Source organism: Haemaphysalis longicornis, unplaced genomic scaffold (assembly GCF_048455015.1).
Source record: "Haemaphysalis longicornis isolate Haplotype H1 unplaced genomic scaffold, Haemaphysalis longicornis Haplotype H1 scaffold_12, whole genome shotgun sequence".
NCBI classification, from domain to species: Eukaryota; Metazoa; Arthropoda; class Arachnida; order Ixodida; family Ixodidae; genus Haemaphysalis; species Haemaphysalis longicornis.
The window spans coordinates 28,113,417-28,140,886 of NW_027526225.1; the positions used below are offsets into that span (position 1 = coordinate 28,113,417).

At 47.3% G+C, this 27,470-nt stretch overlaps 1 protein-coding gene and 2 long non-coding RNA genes across 20 annotated transcripts in view; 1 reads left to right on the forward strand and 2 right to left on the reverse strand.

Moving 5' to 3' along the window:
• Positions 1-27,470, reverse strand: part of LOC144162530 (ATP-dependent RNA helicase DDX4-like) — a 58,034-nt gene that overhangs the window by 23,748 nt on the left and 6,816 nt on the right. The gene's annotated exons all lie outside the window — the stretch shown is intronic.
• On the forward strand, positions 191-11,642 carry LOC144162525 (uncharacterized). 8 transcript variants are annotated; one of them, XR_013320691.1, is made up of 3 exons: positions 191-401; positions 5,291-5,488; positions 11,441-11,642. It is a non-coding gene; the product is annotated as an uncharacterized LOC144162525 (long non-coding RNA). The 8 variants fall into 8 exon arrangements; XR_013320695.1 differs by lacking the exon at positions 11,441-11,642 and adding an exon at positions 1,332-1,360 and having other exon boundaries at positions 4,914-8,254; XR_013320692.1 differs by lacking the exon at positions 11,441-11,642 and adding an exon at positions 4,876-4,996 and having other exon boundaries at positions 5,070-8,254.
• Positions 19,738-21,457, reverse strand: LOC144162527 (uncharacterized). 7 transcript variants are annotated; one of them, XR_013320698.1, is made up of 6 exons: positions 21,141-21,457; positions 20,984-21,078; positions 20,679-20,905; positions 20,529-20,594; positions 20,383-20,441; positions 19,738-20,280 (listed from the first exon to the last, which is right to left on the reverse strand). It is a non-coding gene; the product is annotated as an uncharacterized LOC144162527 (long non-coding RNA). The 7 variants fall into 7 exon arrangements; XR_013320704.1 differs by having other exon boundaries at positions 19,738-20,441; positions 20,679-20,744; positions 20,832-20,905; positions 21,141-21,453; XR_013320703.1 differs by having other exon boundaries at positions 19,738-20,441; positions 20,529-20,744; positions 20,832-20,905; positions 21,141-21,447.

Sequence of the window (27,470 nt, forward strand, 5' to 3'; positions counted from 1 at the left end):
GGGGGAGAAATGGCTGAAAACGCTGATTGGTCAATGTGTGTGACGTCATTAAAATATGCATGACGTCATTATTTTTTTGGCGCTAGATTTGTTTGTTTAGTTGTTGTTTCTCCCCAGAAATTTTTCCCTAGTCTTCGTTAAAGCGCTAGAATGCCTCCCTAGTCTGCCTAGTCCCCGCGCTTGGCCAAAATGGCGGAAAGCTTTTGATCTTCAAGCGGGCTTCTTTGTGTTGAGATTGCAGAAGTTAGCTACTGAAGGGAAAATGTGTTAAAGACATGCATATACCTTAAAATTCGACCGATGCAATCGTCGCTTTCACGCAAGAAGAATCTGGTTATTCATCATGGTGTGGTGTGTTGAGTTTCAGCACACTGCAGATGCCACTGCCCGCAGTAAAAAAGGTGAGGCATCCATGTGCTCTGTTATTAGTGCTCGGTTATTTTTATTTTGGCCTTCTTGTTTACTTTAAACATTCCTTTTACGTGAACTTTTTGGGTCCGGTTGTTTTTCTTTTGCAGAAGGTGCACGCTCCACGTGCGTATTTCCATGAACTCAGTGTTCAGGGGGAAAAAAAAGGGAGATAAGACAAGTTTTGACGACAGATTTGTTCGTGGAGCGATCGCATTGTATTCCATATTTTTCCTGCGTGGCGTGTGCAGGTATTGTTGCGCCTGTGCACTGAAATGACGACCGTCCCTGTGGAAATGACGATCACCCCCTTTGTCCACCCTGTTCAGAGCCTCAACCTTAGCAGCAAGGCGTACTTTCTAATAACATTTCGAGACCGCTTCCAACATTCCACATATAATAAGCTTAAGCGCTTGCCTATCGTGAAATTCCTGATAGCAGATTGAAATGTTGTGTTGACATGGGCAGTGCATGCTTTAACGGCGGCGTGAATCACGAAAAATGGGTTTAGATTGCGATGTGGTGTGGCTACGCAGCGCAAGTGTGAAGGCCCGTTCGCACTTGCGACTGGAGCGATAGAAGCGACGCGATTGCTGTCCGCGGCGACAAAAATTGGTCGAGACCAAACGAACAAGGAAAGCGGCAGAAATCTCGTCGCTTCTCCGCTCCAGTCGCAAGTGTGAACCACTTGCGACTGGAAAGAAACATATGTAGGTCATGTAATTGTCCTGTATTTCCCATGAAATACTCTGTGTTTGATGCCTAATAAAATAAGCTGTATCCAAAAGCTTAACCTAATCGGCGGGGGCTTACAGCGAATGTATGACACGCTTCTATTTTTGTGCGCCTTCGGAAAACCCTGTTGCAGTAGACAATTACTCGTGGCTTCGCCGGAATGTTTTTTGTTGTTGTTTTACTCACAGAGCCTGCCTGACAGTACATCCGCCAGGTGGTAAGTGCGAGGCTCCTACAAAATAAGGCAAGATCAACTCGCAAGCCTTGCCTAATTGCCTGGCATAGCACAAAACTTGATATGGCTGTGGCTATTCTCATTGCATCCGTGATAATCCCTTGTATAAATTTTTCGCGGCAGTTGTTTCTCGTTAGCCGACTGGGACCGCATGACAACCTGCCAGTAAATTTCTTTTGAACCCACTCTTCCGGAATCCGTGAAAATTCCTTTTTAAAATTTCAGTCGGCTCCCGTTTGCTGTCTACAGAGATGTTTTTTCCACCAGCAAGACAGATAGATCTGCGCTGCTTTATGCACAAGCGATAAAACTATATGTTTCAATAGAGCCAGGCATACATCGCATTTTGTGATAATGTGCTCAGGCAAGCCGAACAGCAATGTGCATAGTGAAACTAGTAAGGCTTGAGCCTGGAGATTAGCTATGTTATGGCTAGCAAGAAATGAGCAACCGCGGGTAAATGTAACAAAAACGTTTTCAAGGAGGGACTTGCAATAATTTATGTGCACGCGGCCATTATTGCTGCTCACGAACTTCATGCCCCCATGGATGCAGCACTAACGTATCTGGTAATCTTGAAAGTGAACATTTCGACAGACTTCTGTCTGGTTGGGAAGTTACTGAACTGAGATTTAATTAGGCTCCAACCAATACAATGCAAAAAGGCAAAAAACCCGACGTTTCGAAGCCGGCTCGGCTTCTTCTTCAGGGGTGACAGTGGCCACGCTGCAGCTGCGTCTTATAGTCTCACATTTGCTGGCCTCGCACAAAGCCCCTCGCTGCGGCACGTAATCCGTGTGTGTACACCGAGGGGAGAGTGCCAAGCGAGCGATTAACATTCCCAGGTGTGCGTTGAATATGCCACGATTCGAGGAAAAGCCGCTTCCTCCAGTTCGTTTCCCTTTCAAGGATGGCCGTTCCGGAGAAGTCAATTTTGTGGTCGGCCACTTCGCAGTGTTCGGCGACAGCGCTGCGGACTCTATTTTGTTTCCGGACGTCGTTCTTGTGTTGTCTAATCCTCTCCGGCAGGTTTTTGGTCTCACCGATGTACGAGGCGTTGCACCCCGCGCACGGAATGCGGTAGACGACCCCGGGTGCCTTCTCTATTGTCAGCCGGTCTTTGGGGCGGGGGATTAAGCGGCCTATAGTTGTCGAAGGCTTGTGGGCTATGTGTACTCCTACCCCTTTGAAAATGCTGGCCAAGGCCTCGCTTGTTCCTGGGACATACGGCACCGGCACGCGTTTCAGGGGTCCGGCGGTTGAAGTTCTTGGAGAGTTTGTCACCCTCTTCTGCTCTTTGCGGCGGGTCACGGAGTGAATGAACTTTTTCGGGTAGCCGTTTTTTTTTTTTGACCGCAGAGGAAAACCGAGCACTCCAGGAACTTCGAAAAGACGAAAGCATTGTCATCCTACCTTCCGACAAGGGCAACTCGACGGTGGTGTTAGACCGTCAGGACTACGACCGGAAGGTTTCGGCTCTCTTGGACGGAGACGCGTATACGAAGTTAAAGAGGGATCCTACAAACCAAACGCAGACGCAGCTGAACAAGTTACTCGCGGCGATTTTCAAGAACCACCCGGAACAAAAAATTCTATACCTTCGCTTGATCTGTCGAAACGGCTCCGCACCTAGTTTCTACGGATTACCGAAGATCCACAAACCTGGCGCCCCCCTTCGCCCGATCGTAGACTTCACATCATCCCCGTGCCGAGCCCTTTCAAATTTCCTGCACCGCATCCTCGCCCCCCTCGCCGGGAAGACCGCGACTCATGTACGCAACTCCAGACACTTCGTGCAACTTGCGTCACAGGTGTGCATTGACGAAGACGAGAGCCTGGTCTCGTTCGACGTCGTGTCATTGTTCACTAGTGTTCCTGTACCGCTGGCTGTATCCGCGGCCCGAACTGCCCTCGAAAATGACGCAACCCTAAAAGAAAGGAAGGACGCCGCTCACTGCCGACGAGATATGCTGCCTACTCGAGTTCTGCTTGGCCAGCACATATTTTTCCCATAATGGGCAAATTTTCAAACAACAAACTGGAACCACAATGGGGGCCGCCATCTCTGTAACAATGGCGAACTTGACGATGGAACACGTGGAAGGGAAGGCTTTGAGCTCCTTCCGGCCGAAACCAAAACTTTTTCTTCGGTATGTAGACGACTGCTTCTGCATAGTGAAGACCTCCGCAGTTGACAGCCTGAAAAAACGCCTAAATTCAGTTCATCCCGCCATCCAGTTCACGGTTGAATGTGAACGAGACGGCTCCATTCCCTTTCTTGACGCCCAAGTGACAAGAGGAGGCAGGGTTCTGGTGTTCTCCGTTCACAGGAAGCCTACGCACACCGGCCGCTACCTTCATTTTAATTCGGCCCACCCCGCTAACCACAAAGCCTCAGTTGTGTCGTCTTTAAATAACAGAGCTGATGCAATTTGTTCGTCCGAATCAGAACGTAAAAAAGAAGTAAGCCTTGTATTTGCGGACCTCAAGAAAAACGGCTACCCGAAAAAGTTCATTCACTCCGTGACCCGCTGCAAAGAGCAGAAGAGGGTGACAAACTCTCCAAGAACTTCAACCGCCGGACCCCTGAAACGCGTGCCGGTGCCGTATATCCCAGGAACAAGCGAGGCCTTGGCCCGCATTTTCAAAGGGGTAGGAGTACACATAGCCCACAAGCCTTCGACAACTATAGGCCGCTTAATCCCCCGCCCCAAAGACCGGCTGACAATAGAGAAGGCACCTGGGGTCGTCTACCGCATTCCGTGCGCGGGGTGCAACGCCTCGTACATCGGTGAGACCAAAAACCTGCCGGAGAGGATTAGACAACACAAGAACGACGTCCGGAAACAAAATAGAGTCCGCAGCGCTGTCGCCGAACACTGCGAAGTGGCCGACCACAAAATTGACTTCTCCGGAACGGCCATCCTCGAAAGGGAAACGAACTGGAGGAAGCGGCTTTTCCTCGAATCGTGGCATATTCAACGCACACCTGGGAATGTTAATCGCTCGCTTGGCACTCTCCCCTCGGTGTACACACACGGATTACGTGCCGCAGCGAAGGGCTTTGTGCGAGGCCAGCAAATGTGAGACTATAAGACGCAGCTGCAGCGTGGCCACTGTCACCCCTGAAGAAGCCGAGCCGGCTTCGAAACGTTGGGTTTTTTGCCTTTTTTTGCCTTTTTGCATTGTATTGGTTGGAGCCTAATTAAATCTCAGTATCTGGTAATACTTCAGGGTCTTGGGCATCTTGCTGTCAATCTTTACATCACGCTTTTTCACTCCTGTGATAGTTCTAGTGTCTCTCTTCCAAAGCTGCACGTGGTTTGCAGCGCGGTATGCACACATTTTTGCCATGAGCTCATCAAATGTGGCAACCAATGGAAAGTACCTCGAGGCCAGTTTCCTTCATTCCTTGCGATGGAGCACGTTGGTTGTGGCATCAGTCCTTAATTGAGGTGGTGTGGTGGAGCAATGAACGAGTGCTGGTGGATGCGCAGCTACTGCAGAGGAGGCCTCCCCCTTTGGCGCGCTGCAGCCAGTCAATGTGGCCCAGGGCCTGCTGATCTACCGCCATCCTGATTGTCCACACCCCCGCCTTGGCCAGCGACTTGTGGCACTGTGAGCTCCAAACCAAGCACAGGCGCCTTTGCGGTAGTCACCCTCCAACTGCCACCAATTTGGTTTCGGCAAGGTGACCAGCGGCAGCGCACACATCAGCAGCCCTACAGCCAAAGGCTGTCTGTTGGGAGCAGCCACAGTCTTGGGCGGCCACCTTACTCACAGCCGAGGTGGCCATCCGGTCCTGGCACGGAGCTGCTTGGCGGCCTGGTAGAAGCCATCTCGGTGGTCCAGCATGAGCCCCAGGTAGCACACCCTGGTCTTCCACCTGAGCTGCTCGCTGTCAATTTGCAGGCATGTGACCCTGCAGCAGGCCTGGGTGTCCCAGTGAACAAGCATCGCCTCCATCTCGGTGCCCGACAGCTGCAGGCTGACATTGGCGAGCTTGGCCCGCACTGCATCCGGGGGTGCCTGCAGCTGCAGAACGACGCCTCGGCAGCCCGCCATGGGGCCTAGTGCCTACAGGGCCGCGGCGGCGGCGTACACAGACAGGTACACCCTGTGCGCCCTTCTACTGGGCAGGCCGTCTGATAGTGCCACTGTGACCATGTTGAAGAGTAAGGGGCTGACGACTGTGCCCTACAGGGTGCCCACATCCACTGGTTGAGGCACCGACAGGGCGTTGCCTACCTGCCTTTGTGCCATGAGGCCCGTCATGAACGCCTCGACGGAGCCCCGCAGCTTGTCCGCAATGCCGGCCTCCTTTATGGCCAGGGAGATGACAGGGTGCTGGAGGTTGTTGAAGGCACCCTTTATTCCCCCCCCTCCCCCCCCCCCTGATAGAAAAAAAAAGCGCGGAAGTTTGCAAGCACCCTTAACCCTTTGAGGGTCGAATTTTTTTGAAAAGAACTTTCCCTGGTGGTAAATTAGTTTATTGCGGATTTTAAATGTACAAAATGTCTAAAGTCATGATTAAATGGTAAAAAATTATCAGGAACAGTATTTTGGGGTCAGCATCACTTAGAACTGAAAAATGTTCAATAGTATTTCAGAGTGTGGTATTCCTTGAAACACGGGTCTATGCACAGTGCCTTATCGAAGTCTGCACACATACAGCGCATGTCCGAAAATGAGCTGTCTTCTTCCGAAGAAAGGCTGTCTTCCGATTCAGACTCGGTGAAAGGAGTAAACTCAGAGTCAGAACAGTCATCGCGGTCGGTGTCATCAGAGCGGGCAGTTCGTTGGGCCATATCGCCGCTTTGCCGTGCATCTGAAGAACTCGAAGGCAACCCAGTAAACGAGGAGAGCGAGAATAACTCATGCACGCCGGTGATAAACAAGCTAATAGCAGTGCCAATATAGATAGAAATCAACTTCCGCCGCCCCCACAATGGAGTCTCCGATTAGGTTACTTCAGTTCCAAGCAAGGAGAGCAAGAATACCTAGTGAGCGTGGGTAATAAACAAGATAAGAGCAGCGCCAATATAGATCGAAATCAACTTCCGCCACCCCTGATAGCGAGCGTCAATCAAGTTTCGCGCGCCTCCGATGCGATCACGTGGCGAAACTGAAACCACGAAACGCATTAACACGTACAGACGCCGTAACGTGCCGAAGCCAGAGAGTTCTGTTTTTCACCGCAAGAAGGTAGCACAATCAAATTTCAAACACTTCTTGTAAGTCCCAGGAGGTGGCAGCACCTCCCAGGGAGCATGCATCGTTAATATGGCGCGAAATTTCAAACGGATGCTCGAAATCGTACCCGTACGGCAAAGACCTTGCGGGACGGAAAACCGCCGCAGTACACGTACGGCAAAAACCCTCAAAGGGTTAAAGGCTATGAAGATAAAATACATCTTTGGTTCATTAAAAAGACTGCCTTGTCTCGATAACAATGATATCAGTCGTACAGCAAACTTCAAAGGAATTATCGATATATTAAATTAAACATTTGAAGCAATGGCGAATCCCCGCCCACTTTCCGGCGGCGATTTCACTATGACAGCACAGGATCTTGTTGGATGATTGGTGCCCAACGACCTAAGTCATCGCCAAGGAACATGATTGCGCGATTTTAGAGGGGCCTTCATTGATCTTATCATTTGATCTTATCACGCGCAAGAACAGCGCTGTTAAGGGCGAAAATTACATGAACCTGGCAATATTAGTCCACACACAAAGCGGAATAATTCAGCCATCGGTATTTGTTAAGTCATGCCAGTTTAAATTTGCGCTTCTGTTTTGAGTCTCATCGGGGCGGAGAAGCTTGTGCTTTTGTAACATAATGAATCTGGTTGACATTTCTGCACAACCCAAATGTAGAGTCTGCTGTAATGAGCTTGGTGTTCTCAAATAGTTGCATTCCTAGCGGTCACGTTTTCAATGCTTCGTGCATAAATGCCCTATAATCTGCCTGAAGGCGTGTACTATCAAGTTATACCTTTTCTGGAGCAGCCACCCCCTTTAGTTACCACTCCCAGATGAGGTAGAGCAAGTCACTGCAAAGTTCGCCATTCAATGCTGTATCGAACTTTATATTTAGCAAGAAAAAATAATAACGCAAATACGGCGATGTCTGACCATACTCTTGCGGGTAGGCATGTTCTGTGCAAGCTGAGCAAAATATTGCTACGTTTTGAATTTTGTCGTGAGATCTGATGAAAGAGTTATAATGCGGTCCTACCATTTTGGTTTCAAACTTTAATGAAAGGACATACTTTTTAGCTGACGCGTGCGCTGTAATTTTTCAGCCGAGTACACACTGCCGGTTTTAAAGCTAAACGATAAAAAAAAGTATTTGCAGTTCATGAGCATGGGCGGCTCTGGAATGTATAGGGCGCACAGAAGTTTTGTAGTTTTCGTTGCAGACGCGGGAAATGGAAATTATGTTTGAAATCTGCTTGGTCCACCAGAAAACGGAGGATTGGGCAGCTGTGCAGAGCCAGCATGACCTTCGGGCATGGTGCGATGCCCGAAAAAGTCAGCATTTTGTTTCCCGGAGTGCACCAAGAAAACATGCGTATTGGCATGGCCCCGCATACAGAAAGACCAAAGACTACCATGCTTTAGCATGAAACGGACAGTAATGACGCAGTTAAACTATTTCCTTGGTTGACAGCGACCGTGATGTTCAAACTAAAGCATGGTTTCAGGCTACGACAGGATAGATTGGCTAAAAATTGCAAAGTTGTTTACTGTGATAATTCCTTGGTTATTTCGGTTACTTAAGAAATGCTGACGATTGCTCAAAATGTGCTTCATGCAACATTTTAGAATGTATCAGTTGTGGATCCGGGAAGAATCACATTGGCGCGCACCCATGTGTGTGTGTGTGTGTGGGGGGGGGGGGGGGGGGGGGGGGCGTGAGGGGAGGAGGCTGGCGGAGGTGTGCTGGTGCTCTTGAGAGGGCCTGTTGTATGTGGCCGTTTATTTAATTAGGAAATTCTGTTGTCATGCACGACCGATTGAGCCTTGAAAGAACGATAGTCCTGCGCCCACAGAACTTCAAAGAAGGCCAGGAAGTGTTAAAGGAAAATTCTACCAGAAAGGCATCCCCCCTACCCGAGCGATGGGAGATCTTGATGTCCAGCCCCGACCTGTCGACGCAGCAAGAGCTCGCGTCCAGGGGCCAGGAGCTATTGGACTCATGAATAGGGTTCCACCCCGTCTGACGCCTGCGAGCGTCACCTGAAATGGGCTCAGCAAAAGTTGTTTCTCTCTCTCTCTCTCTCTTCTTTGCCACCAGTACGAAAGTCCTTCACTTGCGCTGCGCACACTGCTATGGTTTTAAAATTGGGTGTAGCAGTGGATTGCAGCCAGAACAAATATATATTTCATTCTTCATGTACTGATGCTACACTGTCCCGATACACTCTGAGTAATCCTCTCCAACTTCGTGCATAATAAAATATTTGGGCCTTTACAGGAGTTGAATTTACATTTTCCCTCATTAAAAGTCGCCTATCCGCTCCACCGTGGGTGCTTTCAATTACCAATTCAAACGCAAATACTGCATTCGGAATAAAACAAGATAGACATTTTTTAGCTCGGAGACACAAGGTACTGTGGCATCGTGTAAATATTACGAAGTGAATATTTAAATATCAAAGAATGCATACTTGATCTGCACCGCACAACTTAACGTACAATGCAACCTCCATCGTCAAAAGACATCAGTGATCATGTAAGGATTAGTCACTGGAAGAAAATGACTTACTATTCGATATCGCTGTTGTGACTCCGGCCCCTGAATATACACTGCTCTGGGCAGCCGCCGTCCTGGGAAAAAGCGATCGTGGACGCAACGGAGGTGCTTTAGTTGTGATAGAGGTCGAATATGGCTATCTGATCGTTGTTACTGTCGCGACGCCGTCTGCCTGTGGCAGGGCTGGTGACCGTCGTGCCTTCACATTTAGGATAAAGTCTGGAACTGGCTCGGGGAGCCGCAGCAGCCCTTTTTGTCGACCCGCTGTTTTGCAGTTTCCTAGGTTAGGGGAGAATACCGCCGAACAAATCTGCCTAATCGCGGGGGTGAAATTGACTGTCGCAACATTGCCATCGGAAGGGGACAACACTCAGTGCGCGCAATCTGAGCCCACTCCAACAAAACCCTCCGGGCCTCGACAGAAACGGGAAAAAGGAAGAATGAAGGGCTGACGCGAGGAAGAGGGGCGTACCTTGCGGTGTGTCTCAATCGCAAAGGCCCTCTGCCCGCGCACGACATTCATTCAGCTAAACTGCACGTTTCACCCATTACGTAGCCCATCGCATTCTTCAGTTACCTTGCACGAGTCTTGAATGTGTGCCCACGGCCACTTGATCTCCCCCTTTCTAGGAGAGGGAGCGGCCGTGATCAGCCACTGCCGCTTGCACATTGTTCTGCTTAACATACAAAGATCGTCTGTTCCCTTTCGGGCCTGCATTGTACCAGTCTTCAACCATCAATGGCTGGCGGTCCCTCTTTTTTTCCGCCGCGAGTTAGTGCGGACCGTGGTGCAGACCACTCCATGCTTCCCCGGACGAGTCAATCTCCTCTGCTGAGAACAACTCAGTCTTGCCGCATGTCTCGCACAAAGGGATACAACGCATGCCTTTGGCGTCTTGTGCGCTGAGCTTACCCGAAGGCGCCGTCGCTTTTGGGGCTGCACCCCTCCGAAATCATCCCTCAGCGGTTCGCACCCCTCAGGCGCTTCGTTTTGTCACGGCCGGACTTGGCTCCCTTCCATGCGAAGGGTAGCCATGCACTTTCGTGGCATTTTCGTAGCATTTCGTGGAAAGTGCCATTAGTGGCACTTTCAAAAAATATGCCGCTTTGTTCACAGGCGACATACCAGGCATACAGGATACAGGCAGCATGGCGATGGCCGGAAAAATTTGGGGGGGGGGGAGGGCTGAAGCCCGGTCAGCCCCCCCCCTTGGCTACGCCACTGCATCAAGTAGCACGAGGGCTGTCACCTGCCTGGTAGTCTGGGTGTGCTCTAGCTCTGTCATTACGTTGGCAATGGAGTTCATCGCAGCCTGGTGCTGCCGGAAGCCTGTGAGCTGCTCTGAGATGTACATGTACTCCTCCTTGGTTCTGCAATTTCGTGTGCCTGCTGCCAAAAACTTTTGCCCTTGCAACAGCACTATGATTGGACTCTGCTTATCCACATCAAGTTGGTTTTTATCATTCTGAGTGCTTACCGGAGTAACTTCTTGCACAAGAAGTTATTGCAGTAAATCCCACCTTGAAAGCTTTTTTATCGTATGTCTTTACGTGTGGTTGCTCATATTTTACTAGCTGTAGCATAGCCAACCGTAACATATCCAGAGGGGTGAGCTGGGCGAGTTGGTATGTGTCATCTTAACAACAGCACGAAAAAGACTGGGACGAACGAAGCAGACAAGTCGAGTGATGATTCGCAACTAGTTTTTTGTGGAATGTGCACTAAACATAAACGTTGGCATCAGCAGAAGAAAAGAGATGGAACACATTCCACTTGAACGTACTTCCTTGCCCTTCTCCCCCCGCCCCCCTCATATGACAAACACTGGTAAAGCCTTTTACTTGACACACATGATACTTCAGCTATGGACCACTGCCGAACTGATAACAGAGTTTCATAAAGGAGGAACATCAAGTTCAATGCCGCACTTGTGTTTGGCGGCATGTACTGGTTAAGAAGGCGAACTCTGTCACAAAGTACTGGCGATGTAACACAATCGCCTCCCAGTTTTCAAATGTTACACGCTTCGATTATCTCTCGGCCTGTCTGCCTGGCACGTCTGGAAAGAAGTACACAATTGGATCCCACCGTTGGTGTGCATCGTATACACGACTACCGAGCTCTTACAGAAGGTGCTCTATGGGTCCACAATAGTACTGCATGAAACCTGCCCTGTTTCAGTGCCTTTTGTAGCAAAATGCCTTAGCAACCCATGCTGTTTCCTTGTCAGTGAATGATAAGCTTGTCATTACAGAACACTTGTGGGTACCCTGTATTTTGTTTCCTTTCAACATTACAGGTTTGCAGCATGATGGGAAGGAGTGCAGAGACGCCTATGCTGCGATTGCTGGCGTTGTGCAAACAAGGGTACAATGAACTGCCTGCAAGACTGCAAGAGGATGGCACTGCCTAAAGTTATTCTTTGTTAGAGTATAAATAAATTTCAAGGTCTGAACCCAATACCCATGTACCCTCAATAATAAAGTGTCCACATCTTTTGACAGCTGTGTCTGTTTACTTTTCATGCAAACCTGCAGCCACTGAATATGTAGCCATGCTGCAAGCAAAAAAGAAAACTACACTGAAAATGACTGTGACTGAAAGACGCATCCTGTTCCCATCAAGTGCAATTTTCAGTGCACTACCACTTCTAAACGTGCTGACTTCTGTTAATCATTTCAGTTTGCACCATGCTATAAATGGCTGGTGATACATGTGTTTAAGCGAAGTCCTGGGAACAAATAGAATTCTTTTATTCAATTTACAATTTCCTGTCGGCCTGAGTGGAAAAAAAAATACAAACCAACTGATTGGTTAGCAAAAACCTGCGGTGTCCTTGGACGTATCCAACTGAAGAATGGTGTGCCACAAATGGGAAACTTCAAACAGAATTTTTTGCTTTTGAACACTATATAGCATTATTGACAAATGGATTAAGTGAAAGTAACTTAAAACCTTGGCAGCAAAAATACGAACCTATTTTAGGAAAGATCATCTACACATGGTCAGAAGTAGAGTTCATCGAAGAGTGCAATTTCCCAGCATCCACTATGGCATTCCCTGTAGCCATTTCTAGTTTCAGCGTGTAAAACTACCTTGGCTTTTTTATCCGAAGACGGCAATCACATTTTTGCAAACAATGGAAGATCAGTGCAGTTCATACTTGCATATGAAATGAGCGAGTATATATACTGTTCTCTTCATGCCTGACCAGAAGAAAAGTGCAATTTGCTTCACTTCAAAGTAGGGGCTTTAGTCTGAAATATCCTGATGAGTGGAAGCTGAATTGTCACACAATTATAGTTTTACTGCAGCGTCACAGGAGAGTTTAGGTTGTCGAGAAAAATTGGAAGCTCATCACTGCTGACTGAGGGCCATCTTTCAGGGAAACTTACACAAATATTATGAGCTTCGTATCGTCTAGAGTCGCACTAGTGTTTTCCTATTTTCGCTATGCTGCTGCATTCTTCAGAAATAACACTTCCCTGCAGAAACGTCTTACTGTCATTGAGAATACCCCCATGATGGTGGTTATGGCCATCCTAAAAGATTGTAAGAATTTTTAAAGGAAACTCTGCGGCGTACCATTTTCTTAGGGACTTTACAAGGCAAATTATAAATTATGCCTTCTATATCGAGCAAATGCGTACTCGGAATATGTACAGATGCTGAGTAGCCGTACTGGGAAATGTATGCAAATAAAATATAAGGCATATTTTATGACTGCAGTTTCATAGCACATTCACCATGACTGGCTTCATAGATCATGATCTCAATGTATATTTTACATCTGTGCAAAAGGAACGTAGTGCACTGATCAAAAATACTGTGTGAAGTAACACACTTAAAATCAATTCTAACTCAGTTAGAGTAACTCACTTAAAATCAACTCTACAGTTTACTTATATGTTCAAGGCAGTAAACCCCTGAGTTTATGTTCGGTTGATTGATCAGTTAATGGACTAACTGAAAGAAACTGAAAGTAACTTAGCAAAAAAGGGCGAACCTATTTCAGCAAAAGCATAATGCATCATGGTCAACAGTACAGTTGTCATCCAATACTGCGATATCTCTAGCACTTTACTGTGGCATGCCTCATAGCCTGTACCTGGCTTCATCGCATAAAACTCCCTTAGTTTGATCCCAAGACTGCGGTCACATTTTCATACGCGTTACCTGATAGTGCATGTCATCATACCTGAACATGTATTCATGTATTACGTACCTCAAATAAATGGTGTCTAAATAAGTAAACCTCTAAATAAAAGCAAAATATTGCAATAACTGTAGCATTGTTTAAATGTAATCTGGTAGCTTTCGTGGCACAGAGCACCTGTATCAGTTCCCTGTGAAGAGGGAAGCAATTTATGTTATTACATGTCTTTTTTTTTTTTTGTAACACAGGGGGTTTGGTGCCTCTCGGTTTGCCTCCCCCCTCTACACTTTTTTTACTCACATCCATAGGTGACAGTGATCGATTTGCTGTGGTGAGAGACCCAGGTGGTTCCCTCCATAGAGCAGCAGCATTTGCACATAGCTGCCCTTGTCTGTAAATTAGCAAATTGAATCGTGGTGCTTTTAATCAAACTCATCTTACAAGGATTATAATATAGTCCTCCTTGCTATAAATTGTTTGCATAGTTTTTCGTATGTATAGAGAATCGCATTTTGCTGACATCAGTACGTGGGATAAACAGGATGAGGTAACAATCAAGTACACATCCACAAAGCACACAGATTGTGCCTTAAACTGAATTAGCTTATAAAATAGCTAGCGAGAAGCATATATAGCACACTTTTTAAGTTGAAACTTCCTAATTAATCCACTCATGTTCAAACATAACGCCGAATGCAAGTTATGCATCTTTAAGCTAGCTCTTACCGTTTAGCATTTACACTTTATTTTTATCTGAGTAGAAGATTTTGGAGCTTTCTTTTTGCTGCAATTGTATTTGGTGCACTTGAGCCCCACGATGTGCATCATGGGACAAACTCTCGTATCATGATTTTAAGGAATATATGCGCAACCATGCATGTACGTTGGTAACTGAGGTATGTTTTGAAATGCTGATGTTTTGCCATCTGGCCCTTTTATCACGTTTTAATAGCGGCCGGTAGTACGGCTCATCTTTCGCCCCAAAAATAGAAGAATTATGCAGAACTGGGGCTTATTTTGCTGAGGCAATCGAATAAAATACAAAGCAAACACGTGCGCGCTCCGTGCTTGTTAACGAAAAGTCGGAAATGCTGATGAAAAGTGTCGTGTCAGCTCATAGGAACCTCAAAACTTGGAAAGCGATGTGCAGAGCACGCTTGACGCTCCTTTGGGGTGGGATGTATGCAGAAACGGAAATGTTATTATTCATTTTTTTGCGTTAGGCTTAACACACGTGTGTTTACTCAGCGCCCCCAGTACCAGAGGCGATAGTATATTTCTTCACCTAATAGCTAGGAATGAAGGCGGTATTCTGTACACTGGTTATACCTATCGAAATTACGATGCACGGCGACCAATGAAGGTCATCAGCTTCAAAATGAGTCAAGGAAGTTTAAACTGAACAAAGCAAACTCGATCATCCTGTCCAGACGCTTTTGAATTTATAAAAAGCTTGCATTGCACACCGCTAAGACGAGGGAGTACGGGGGGAGGCTAGGTTGGTGAGTTACAGTGTCATTATTAATACATTATAAGCGTCGCGAGCGATGAGCGAGCGATAGCTTCCGATCGATGCATTCGTGCACGAAGCGAAGCCAACTTTCTGGAAATCGGTGGGAGCGGTGGTTGTTGTATGCTACCAACTGTCCCTGTTCTCGGTTCATTGGATGTCCAAACTATTTAGGAGTCACCGGCTCTCCTTTCATCTAAAAATGGCTCCGTCTGGGAGTCCAGGCACCAGGTCAAACAAGCATCTGAACGACGTGGGTCCAAATTGGAACTAGTTTTGTTTTAAATGGTCTCAGCAGATAGATTTTGCTGGGGGATAACACCTGGCCCATTAATTTTACACATATTAGCTTTAGGAATTGTCATGCTCAGACAAAGCAGCCTAACTTTTTTACCAGCATTGTTAGCATATTTACATTTTTTATTTCCCATATTCATTAGAAGTAATTCCAAACACTGATGTTACAATTAAGTTCCAGCCAGTTTGAGTTCAAACAGAAGGCACCGTTGCAGCACTTACACAATAGGCAATTAAACAGCATATGCGCACCTTCAGCTGTTAAACTTGCTCCACTTTCGTCAGAGTTTTTTTTTTTATTGTGAATGATGCGGTTCCACAGCTGCAACCACTTGTGAAGGACCATGTCTTGGGCCATAACAATTGTATGATGAACTAGGTAGTAAAGATAAGAAATTGTAATATACAAAGGATAAAAAAAGGCAGGAAGTTAAGAAACATCTTTAGTCGGTCTGAGGTATACTACTACTACTCATTAACTTGGGGATCATAATTGAAGAGCAGGATCATGATGCTACCCTCATTTGGTGAACAGTGGTGTTTAACAATGATTTATCGTGTGATGAGTGGGATTCCCTTCTCAGCATCAAATAGGAAGAATCTGAGCCAGTTGTTACATGTTGAATTCTACGACAGTCAGCCTGAAGACTCAGACAAAAGGAGAAAAAACAGAGCCGTGCACAGTGTTGCATGGTGCATATCATCCCTTCATTTCCTTGCCTTGTGCTTGTTATTCGAGGCTGACCATTGAAGAGTTGAACTGCTCCTCATGATGGACTTTGCATTTTACCCAACTCCTTGCTAGTATGATCAAGGAAGGAATTGAGGAGCAGGATCTTGCTTTTTGTGGTAGACAATGGTGCTTCGTCTTGTTCCTCACTTATGTGAAGAGTGGAATTCTCTTGATATTGCTCATCGGTAGTGTGATGAACAGAATGAGCAGAGAGATCATGACCCTTCTCTTATGAGGCACAGAGATCATTCGGTGTGGAGTGCAATACTCATGTAAAGAATGGGATGATCCCCCTTCTGATTTGGTACCAAGAGATACATGCGGATGCAGAGGCATAAATTTAACCTTTTGATAAGTACGATACCCAGAAATGCTTCAGCATCACAAGAGAAAAGAAAAAAACAGCCTAAAGTTGTGCATGCTGCATTGAGACTAGACATTTCAGCCTCTTCGACTGTTTCAGCTGTCGATAGCTGTGTGAGAAGACGTTGTTTTTTTAACCGGCAAACGATTCCACGGGGGAAGTTCCAGAATCAGCTGTATTGACTTGAAAGGATGTGAAAAACAGATGGGAAGATTCCCGTCTACGTGGCCAAAACTGGATTTCCTTTCACTTCTGTACTTGTTCATTCCTATACGGTGAAAGGGAGCCAAGCAAGAAAGCCATTCATTGATGGCTTAAGGGGTGCGTGACCCTTCTCATAGACAGCAGTCATGGACAAAGTCTCCTCACAGTTCAAGATTCAGAAAGAAAAGAAATGCACATAAAATGCATGTTCAATGACTTGAGGAAGAAAGCATCACATACTTGTGACATGAACAAAAATTAGAAGTCAAGAGAGAGAGAAAAGACTTTATTTCCGGTCAGACTAAGACCTATTGGTGTTCTTCAGCCAGAAGAACCATGCTGAGCTGGTCGTCGAGGGCCGCCGACGCCAACCACACCCGCCAGTTGGGAAGAGGAGGGTTAGGGTAATGAGGGGACTGCTGGGCGACTGGACAGGAGAAGATGACGTGCTCAACATTTGCGTACGTACAGGCGCAGTTGGGACAGGATGGGTCTGAGCGACGACGATAGAGGTAAAGGCGTGCCGGAGTGATTAGAGTGTTCAGCTGAATTGCCCGAAGGGTGTGTACTTGTGCAGGAGATAAGGAAGTGTGGGGTGACGGAAGGGTCTGAAGTGAGTGTCGGAGATGCTTGTAGTGTTGTTTGAGGGTTTTCTTGTAGAAATATGCCTCGTCCGCTAAGGGCGGGGAAGGCCAAGGGATCACCGGCGCCCGGCTAGTAATCTCGCGGGCCAGCTGGTGAGCCAGCTGATTGCCGGTGATCCCTGAATGGCCTGGCACCCACACCACAGCAACCGAGGCAGGGGAGAGGAGCGAAAGAGATTCAAATATGTCGTCATGGAGATCTTCGGGAAGTCGGTTGTCGCGAAGAGCTCGAATCGCCGCCATAGAGTCAGAGCAAATGCGATAGCGGGGAGAACGGGGTTGCAAAGTGAGTTCTCTAGCTGCGTGGACGATCGCCGCCAGTTCGAGGGCTAAGGGTGAAGTAGGATGGGAGAAAGGGCCTGCTGTGGAGGTGATTGGGGGGCCATCGGGGCTAGCCATAATGACACAAGCAGTGGAACCCCGAGCAGGGTTATGTGCCTTCTCGTAATTCCTGTTCCCTCACTTTCACTCCTATAAAATAAAGTTTTGATTTGATAATTGAACTCAAGAAGCTCTAGTCAAAGAGCGTATATAGGTGTTTTACAACGCATATGTTGTATGTTTTATTGTCTGAGCACACCTAGAAGCAAACATCCAGCTTCAGTACTGCTTTCATGCTTGAAGGCACAGTTGACTCCCAATAATACGAAGTCCACAGGGACCACAATTCAATTGAACAAAATGCACCTGAACAGCATTGTCATTAGTCCGCAACTCGTTCTCTTTTTCATTTCGTTCAGAATCTTGACTTTTGTTGTGAAGTCGAGCTTATATGTCATGGGTTGTCGTGATAGTGCAGACTTATCGCTAAAATCAAAGCCTCAAATGTTCACCTAACTGCTCACACAGTGCTGTGAGAAACAAAGAAGGTTGAGGGCCTCACAAGAGATGTGAACATTGGCGCGAGTCTGAACTAGCCTGCTGCTTTATCAACAGTGCACTACCTTAGTTGTGATGGCACCGACATCAGTAGAGAACAATTAGGGCGCTGTTTCGACACTTGAAAATGGTTTTTTATCGAGAAATGACAGTCACCTTGATGTTTCTATTCAATATAACTTCCAATTAACTAATATAATGGGTTCTAGCTTCAAATTATTAAGCAATTTCTTCCGTTGAATTGCATGTAAAATTGCCGGAACCAGCACATTACTTCCAATTAAGTGACTTCAAGTTATTGAGAGCCTACTGTACTGTCAGTGACAAGATATGTCAGCCTGGGCGTTCTGTATCACCCAAAACTCCTTTTACTTGTTCAATAATTACAGCAGAACTGGAGCATTGTGTTTCAGTATGCATCAACATTATCTTTGTTAAAAGTACCATCCAACAGCAGGCAGTGCTCAACTGTGAATGTTCAAGAGAGCCAATTTGTGATACCGCAAAAAATTTACATTGATTTGATTGATTGAAGGGTTTAATGCGCCGGCGCAACACAGGCGATGAGGCATGCCGTAGTGAAGGGCTCCGGATTAATTTTGACCACCTGGGGATTTTGAACGTGCGCCGAAATCTCGTGCACACGGGCATTTTTGCTTTTTGCCTCCATCAGAAAAGCGGCCGCAGCGGCCGGGAATCGAACCCATGACCTCGTGCTCAGCTGCGCAACGCCTTAGCCACTGCGGCGGGTAAATTTCCATTGATGCTTAGCATTCACTTCTTATCGCATTTGGACAGTGGAGCCAGTAAATGTGCCAGGTTGGCCTTTTTGGAGTGTGCAAGACAACATTAATCTGCCCTTGTTGGGGCACGGTGCCTGGCGATGTGCCAGCAGGAATGAAAACACAACACATGAAGGAGGGTGTTGACTACTCAGTGTTAAAAACTAATAACAAAAGAGAGGTGTGAGGTTATAGGGGCAGATGCAAGCATTTTGGCTAGAAATGCTCCTCTGCAGTTATTAGCATACTCAGTCATGCATCTTTGTATCTGATGGCAGGTCATTTAATGGCAAGCTTCCCAAAGACTCGTTATAACACGAAGCTTGCAAATTCTATGTCAAACAGTGCTATGAAACATTGCCAATTCTGCATTCATCACAGATGGCTAAATTAACGATTTGTGTTTAAGTCGTCAATGCAACAACCACATGCTATGAGCTTGTGTGGCATGCACTTTGCACGATCAGGTACGTGTTGCGACTGAAGTACCGCTAGGCTGTGCACCAAGATGATGTTTTAGGTTCGACATGTTCAATGAAAACCTCTTATTAAACAAGAAAAGAATTTAAATAAAGGGGGGGGGGGGGGGGGGGGGCTTGCCAGCTATGTTTTCGTGCTCTGTTCGGGACACCACAGGGACTAGGTGAAGTTGCAAGCCACCAACAACTGATTGCATTATTGCAGTGGGTCATCTGGTTTCATTTGATAGCTCTGCCATAATGCTAGCATGAAGTTCACACAATAACAGCATGCCTGCCACCATCCTTCTGTGCCAGAATAAAGTGCAGCTGGTATTATTTTTCCGACATGTTTATCCCATATAGAGCTGGCTGGGGGCCATGGGATAGAAACGGAAGCGCAATAGCTCGTTTGTTGATAAAATTAAATTAGTAAAAAAAAAAAAAAAAAGCATTGCAGCAGCCCACAAGTCCTTGCGGGGGTGAACTGCCTCTTGACGGTCATAATTATATGTGGAACATATAAACGCCCAGTGGGGCTCATCATACCACGAAGGAAAGACCACAGATAAGCACTTGACAGATTTATTGTTCTCAAGTACACCGAACAAGCAAACACAAAAATTCATTCCGACTCTTATTATGCTAATTCTCGTGATACGCAATTATTTTTACTTCACGGACAAAAACAAAGCAGATTTTTGCTCTGTGAACGCGTCAAAAGGAGATGCCACTTTACGTAAATCACCGGCTTTTAGCTGCCTGCTACCTAGCTCGAAATTGTTGCAGATTTTCTTCAGGTCCAAATTTTACCACGCTGGACGACGACACGGCAGAATTTTCTGTGGTCACGCCAAGCAAAAGTGCCACTTTGCCTAAATCGCCAGTTTTCAGCCTGCTTTCCAGAATTTTGCTGCGCGTAATACCAGTTGCTGCGGTGATAGCCGTACTCCAGGTGGCACCTTGAAAGGGAAGGAAAGCAATAAAACAAAAACAATATTGTGTACACACAGGACAGTTTCCAGCAGCGCGGGCTGCTGTGTGGCTTAACTTGGTTTTCGGATTTTTGAGGTCCTTTGCTGGGGCTGCTCAGGGAACGCCACGTGCTATATCTTGAAAAGAAGAATTATCACCGCCACCAACTCCACGCGAAAAAAAAAAAATAATTCGTTCACAATGCCATGGTCAGTTTGCAGCAGCAGAGCGTGCCTTACCTTCGTTTTTAGATTTTTGCGGTTCCCTGAGGCCGCCGATGGAACGCCACGTGCTACACCTGGAAAAGAACAAAAGATCACCGCCACCAGGTCCACGCACAACGTCCATTTTTAAGCAGATCGTTGCTGCGCAGGCTTTACTTTACCTCCGTACTAGGTTTTTAGATTCTTGCGGTCCCCTGCGGCCGCCGATGGAACGCCACGTGCTACACCTTGCAAAGAAGAGATCACCGCCACCAGGTCCACGCACAACGTCCATTTTTAAGCAGATCGTTGCTGCGCAGGCTTTACTTTACCTCCGTCCTAGGTTTTTGGATTCTTGCGGTCCCCTGCGGCCGTCGATGGATCGCCACGTACTGCACCTTGAAAAGAAGAAAAGATAACGGCCACCAGCTTCACACGCAACGTCCATTTTTTAGCAGATCGCTGCTGCGCAGGCTTTACTTTACCTCCGTCCTTGCGGCTCAGGCTCAGCGCGCGAAAACCATCACGGCGTGCCATGGGGTGGCACGTTTTGCTGCAGCTGAAAAAAAAAAAAAAAAAAAAAAAAGGCAAAACACATGAAAGCAAAACCCTTTCGACGGGAATATGTACTGCTTACCTTGAGATTGTTGTGCAGAACCATAATTTCGTTCCGATGGGCTTTCGCGCCAAAAAAGGGGCACTGGCGAGCAGCACGTCGTGCACCTGCTGCAGCTAGAAAAAAAAAATAAAATAAGAAAGGGGGCAAAACTTTTGCCGGGAATATGTACTGCTACCTTGAGATTTCCTGCAGAACCACGATTTCGTTCCGACGGGCGATGACAAAGCAATTTTCGCGCCAAAAAGTGGGCACCGGCGAGCAGCACGTCGTGCACCCGCCCGCCGCAAGCACCGGAGCCGAATGAACCGGCAGGCTCGGCCGGTCGGCCGCAGCGCGGTGGCGCCGCCGTACGGCCAGGGACCTTTCTGGGGACCTTTTTTGGTTCCCTAGGCACCCTGGGTCGCCTAGGGAGACGGATCGCCTTCTTGAGCGTTGATTTCTGTTAACCAATCAGCGTTTCCAGCCGTTCCTCCCCTTATACGCTACTGGGAGAAGCAGGGACCATGGGGAGAAGTAAGGTGACAAGTTTGTTTATTTTCTGTGAAATATTTTGTCTACTCTATCCATGAAGGCTATGCTCATTTCAGTGCCGATAGTTTCAACCACGGAAGTTTGTCGAGAAATTAGTTGGATGTTGTTTTAATAAAAAGATCCCGACAACAGTCAGGCAGCACGTTATGGTGTTAATGCGCGAACCGCGGGAATATGGGCGTGTAGGCAACGTGTAGGCATCAACGCATGGGCGCTGTTTTGAAGGGGTATGTCGTATCAGTCAAAAAATGCTTTTAACCGTGCTGTCAGCTCACTTTCGCGTCATTTGTAAGGTCTTTTAATATTTCTCCGGAGGCTGGTACTGACACGCCATTGATTTTGTAAGATGGAGAGAACAAATCCATGAAGCGGCGAGAGAGACGCGCGTGCTTTGGCCCAAGTTTCAACCACCATTGCCACATTACTTTTTGTCTTTCAGACGATCCTTTAAATAACATTTTCACGGCTAAGCCGTAAAATTTTTGTTCTGTAAGATACTACAGAGCTTTCTAAAAGATAATGTGCAACTTAAACTATTCACTAGAACGCCGCGTGCAGACACGGTTGGCCGCAGCTAGAAAGTTACGGCATATCGTGCGTCGTATTTCCAATTCCTAGAAAAAAGAGGGAAAGGGGGATACTTTCAAGGTATTTTCAACAAAAAAGATACAATGAAAACAACTTATAGTGACGAGTGACAAATGTCAAACCAATCGCAGACTGCCAGGTATTGCCACTTAGGAGTTGGTTGGTTGGTTGGTTACACGGTGGAAATAATGATTGGTAAGTTTCACCGTGAAACTAACCAATCATACCGCAGTGGGGATTGGCCCATCATCGTCAGCGAACGAGTAGCTTATCTATAAGTCGTTCTATCTCCAAACACTTCTGTCCCGCGCTGCCCGATTCCATTCTTTCCCACAATTTTCCCCCCATATTTTGGTACCGAAAGATATGTCAGCGCCCAATTTGGCAGACAGCTTCTTTGCCAATCCCCGTGTGGGTCTGATCTGATTCCGATAGAGCATGCCATATCAGGGTATCTTCCCAAATGACTCTAGACGCTTCCGCCCTAGGAGTCTGCCACAGGGATGTTGTGTCCGCCCTTCACTCTTGTGTTGCAGCGACAGGCCGGTCTTCCTGCCAGCCAGCTAAGCGTTCACATTTATTAAGTGCAATGCACTTCTTAAGCGACCCTGAACCTGCGTCCACCGGCGATGTCCGCATCACATACCCACGTGGGGGATTGGCCAGGAATCTCCTCGTCTTCCTTGGCAACGGGGGGAGATGGGCGCGCGCTGCCTGGCCGCTGACATGGCACATACCCACGTGGAGGATTGGCCAGGAATCGGGCGTGAGAAGGGCTAATGCACCCGCTTAAATGCATCTTTCTTTCTTTGTAGTTGTGTGTGTGTGTGTGTGATCTCTCTTTCGCGAACATTACCGAACCGCGCAAATTCAACTCGTGCATTCGCACTTTCACATTCTTCCCCTCGGGGAAATGCGGGGAATTTTTTAACTTTTCTTCCTGACTCTACTTTCATTTTAACATATTAAAAATAATTCTGTTCTGCATTTCCTTTTCTAAATTTTGAGATCTGCTTAGGTAAAAAGCTTCTTGGCCAATCCCCCGCGTGGGTATGTGCCATGGTCTGAGGCAACCAACCAACCAACATCCAGCAGTGGGCTGTCCAAAGGGCCGAAGGCGCCGCGATGCACCAAGGTGTCTTGGCCCTCGCCTAGGGCCCCACACGCCTGCATAGGCCTCCCCTTTGGACATTTCCTCCTCCTCCTCTTCCCAAAGGGAGCGAGGGCGTGTGTGCATGAAGATGGCGATACGGCTGTCTATGCCCTCTGCGCTGCAGGCTTCTTGTATGCGAGACTCAGCCATCGGGCTTGACGTGACTTGTACTGGGTGGTTCACCAACATAATCTAGACTGCACAAAATGGTAGAGAGCGTGTTCGTGTAGGTTAGTGTCTCTTTGCACCATGTGACATCTGTCTTGTTGACATTCCTTGCAAAGCTCTAATAGTAAATCAATGGCTTGGGAATAAGCATGTCACCCCACGGTGGCATTCTGATCAGAAGCACGGCCTGCCGTACATCTAGCAGTGCAATCGCAGGAGGCGTTGCCCAGCCATAGGAGCAGTTCGTTGCTGAGGGCGGGTCATGATGACAGCTTGCAGAGAGGAAACGTCCAGCTACCGATAAGACTCTTTCGCTCTCGTATGGCTTGGAGGAGCCGTGATTGCATGCAGACATTGTCTGTTAAGCCTCTAACTGCTTCTTCTGAGCCTTGGTGAGTTGAAGGTGCACAGCCCGGTAGCAATAAGCCATTGGAAGTCAGTGGGCGGTGCTTATGCACGTGTCACCGAAACGGTCACTTGAGCTCTTGATCGGGCGCAGCTGCTGGTACCACACTGGTTCCGGGTGTGCCTGATCCACTCGTGTGCACCTCTTCCCAGCTGGGAATTCATGAGTTGGTGCCAGCTCGCATTCACTCTTTACCGGCCAGAGTAAGGCAAACCTGAGCTCACCTGTGATCCAGGACAATGGCATTAAAAAGCAGTTTTATCTGCTGAAGGTTGCAAGCGCCGCTCACTGATACCAAGTTCCATCAGCATGGCGACAATCGTTTTCTTTTTTTTTTTTGTTATTCCAAGCTTTGTGCTTCATAATTGGGGTGGTGGTGGCACCAGTGAGATGGCTCGTACCCACTCAGGAGTATTGGCCAGGAAGGGGTGCCTTGCCGAAAGAAATTATGTAGTTTTTGTAGGGAAAGAAAAATATTTAAATATTAGAATGGATTAGCAGTCCCCATTAGTTATGTCATTCTTCTTTTTCATTCTATGTGCATGTCAGCTCCAACAAGAGTGCAGTACACCTTTAACCGCGGCCAATTTCCGTAACTCATTGAGGAAATCAGCATTAAAAGTAAGTAAAAAAAAAGAGGTTTGTACACTTGGCCGCCATAATCGAACGGGCAGTGTCTAAAGCGAAAGAAGTCCATAACACCCAGAAGTTTGCCGCTCTCTCTCAAAGCCAAAGAATAGGCGATTGCTATATAAGTTTCTTCGCTCGAGAAACGTGCTGCAAGAGCACTACAATGAAAATTCAGTGGTTCAGTCAACATAGGAGTCCATTGAAGCTCTCGAACGAATTACACAAGAATATAAAATTGTTTGACTTCCCACTGCGTGACGCACAGTTCATTTTCCGTCTGAGGCCTGATCTTTTTCAAGGCATTCAGTGGCCGCGGTTCCAGAGACCCCAGATGGATCTGGCACAGTCATGGCTTCAGCCACTTCACGCAGACCTTTTTCAGCTACCCCCTCCTTGTATTAGTGCGTCATCTGTGGAAATAAACTTTGATAATATCTTCTCCCCGAATGCAAAGATGTTGCCGGCCCGAATCCTCTAATGGATGGCTGGCGGATCATTTGTCAACCCTTCATTCCCATATCGTCATTGCTACCGATGCCTCGCAAAGTGATGAGAAGGCTGGAGTCTGGATATTCTCCCAGTCCCCCCGATTGGTCCTTTTCAATTAGGTTACCTGATTACACACCTATTTTCCAGGCGGAATTATTGGCAATGATTTTCGCTCTTCAAAAACTTCAGCATAGATTTTCACATGTTGTTATTCTTTCTGAATCCCTCTCTGTGCGTTCCGCATTAACATCCGAAAAAGATTCTTCAATTATCCGCACATTCCGGTCATTTGTTCCTCATCAGCTTTGTGAGGTTAGGCTAGTGTGGGTTCCAGGACATGCAGGAATCTCATACAATGAGGTGGCTGATCAATTAGCCAGTATGTCCCTTGGTGGCCCTGTGGTCGCGCAATGTCCAAATGATAGCTTTCTATTGGGTGCGAGATTTACACGTTTACAACTACTCCAGACTTATCGGCAAGACGCCCTTCTCTCTTCTAGAGATTATAGCCACCTTCGTCATGCATGGAAGCCGATGTTTTGTGAATCAAGGCTATGCGAGCTAGCAATCCCTAAACTTCGGTGCAAAATTCCCTCATTAAATTTTTATCTGTATAAATCTGGTCTGGCTCCATCTCCGCAATGCCCTTTCTGCGACGAACTGGAAAATATAGAACATTTCCTATTTAATTGCCGCAGCTTTTCCCCAATGCAACGCAAGCATCTGGAGTCAACCTTTAGGCGCCTCCACCTTCCGCTATCTACTTCCGAGGTTCTGTCACTAGGCGCTTCCGCCCTAGGAGTCTGCCTCAGGGATGTTGTGTCTGCCCTTCAGTCTTATGTTGCGGCGACAGGCCAGTTTTCCTGTTAGCCAGCTAAGCGTTCACATTTATTTAATTTTTCATCCTGACTCTACTTTCATATTATACATATTAAGAAAAATTGTTCTGCATTTACTTTTCTAAATTTTGAGATCTAAAATAAATTAGGTCACATCCTTATTAGGTGCAAAGCTCCTTGGCCAATCCCCCGTGTGGGTATGTGCCATGGTCTGAGGCAACCAAACAACCAACCAACCTGCTACACCGCGCACGCATAGCGCCATCGGCCTTGTGCGTCTTCTGTCAAGAGGAGGAAACAATTGAGCATTTCCTGTTGTCTTGCCGGCGGTTCTCCTCCCTTTGAAATTGTTACCTGGAGGTTCCCCTCTGGCGCCTGGGTCACGCCCTGTCGGTGCCTAATTTATTGTCATTTGGGGAAGTGGGGCTTGGTCGGTGCAACGGGGGTGTTTGTCGCGCTCTTCACTCTTTTATTGCCGACTCAGGTCGCTTGCCTTGTTAGTCAATCACATCCACCAATTTTTAATCGTTTATTAAAAGACCTGGTGTTACAGCAGTATTGAATTTTTTTTTTGTTGTTCTCAAATTGTTAGCATCACTGTACCCACTATTATCCCACTTCTATCTTCCCTTAGTTTGAATTCATAAGCTTCTTCAACAATGAAACCCCAATCAGACTTGGCCAATCCCCTAGAGTGGGTACGTGTCATTCTTGTTATGGCTCCAACCAGCCTGCCGATCCCTGCCAGAATTGATAGCATCGGTGCAAAAATAAAATGGGCTCCACGCCACCCTGGCATTTGCATCAACAAAAGCTGATGACACCTAATTGGCTGGTGGTTTGTGGTGTTTTAAATGCAGAGCATTTCTTTAACTCACGATGTCACCCGGTGCTGTCGGCGTGCCTCGGCGTCCGCAACAGCCGTTCCAGGTGCGCCCTCTCCCCCACTCCTCCTCTCCCACATCACGCTACCCTCCTCGCTCTCAACAACAGGTCCGCACCCCTCCCCCTACACTATATAAGAAAATAATACTTACCGGCGCTGGTTTCGATCCCACGACCCTGCGGGCGGAACGCAAGGTACACGGTGCTCTACCCACTGCGCCACAAAGCCGACATAGAATGGAAGGCTACGAACGCGCCTTATATCCTTGACTCATTCAAACTACGTCAAGAAGCTGCTGATACAACGCATTCACTACCTGTGGGCGGAACGCGAGGTACATGGTGCTCTTCCCACTGCGCCACAAAGCCGACACAGGATGGAAGGCTACGAACACGCCTTATATCCTTGACTCATTCAAACTACGTCAAGAAGCTGCTGATACAACGCATTCACTACCACCGACTCCCCAAACACTAAACGTTAACGCAATACACCCACCCCCTATGCGACGCATTTAGTCGAGTCCCCCTTGCGGGGAGATGGGCCCTTTTTTTCTTGAGTCCACTATGATTCCAGAGAGTTTTCAGTGGACAGTACCTCTGGCTGGCCCCCTCTGGTACTTGCGGAAGTGTCTCGCTGACCACCTTTCACTGCCAGGCACTGACTCCTGCCACTACTACATCCTCTATAGGCACGCCCCAACTGTGTTACTCATATGGCACAAAAGCAACCAGGCAGCTTGCCTCAAGGCAGTACCTTCCCAAGGGCATTTTTTCATGGCCCTATTCCCATGTTCTCTACCCATAGAAATCTTC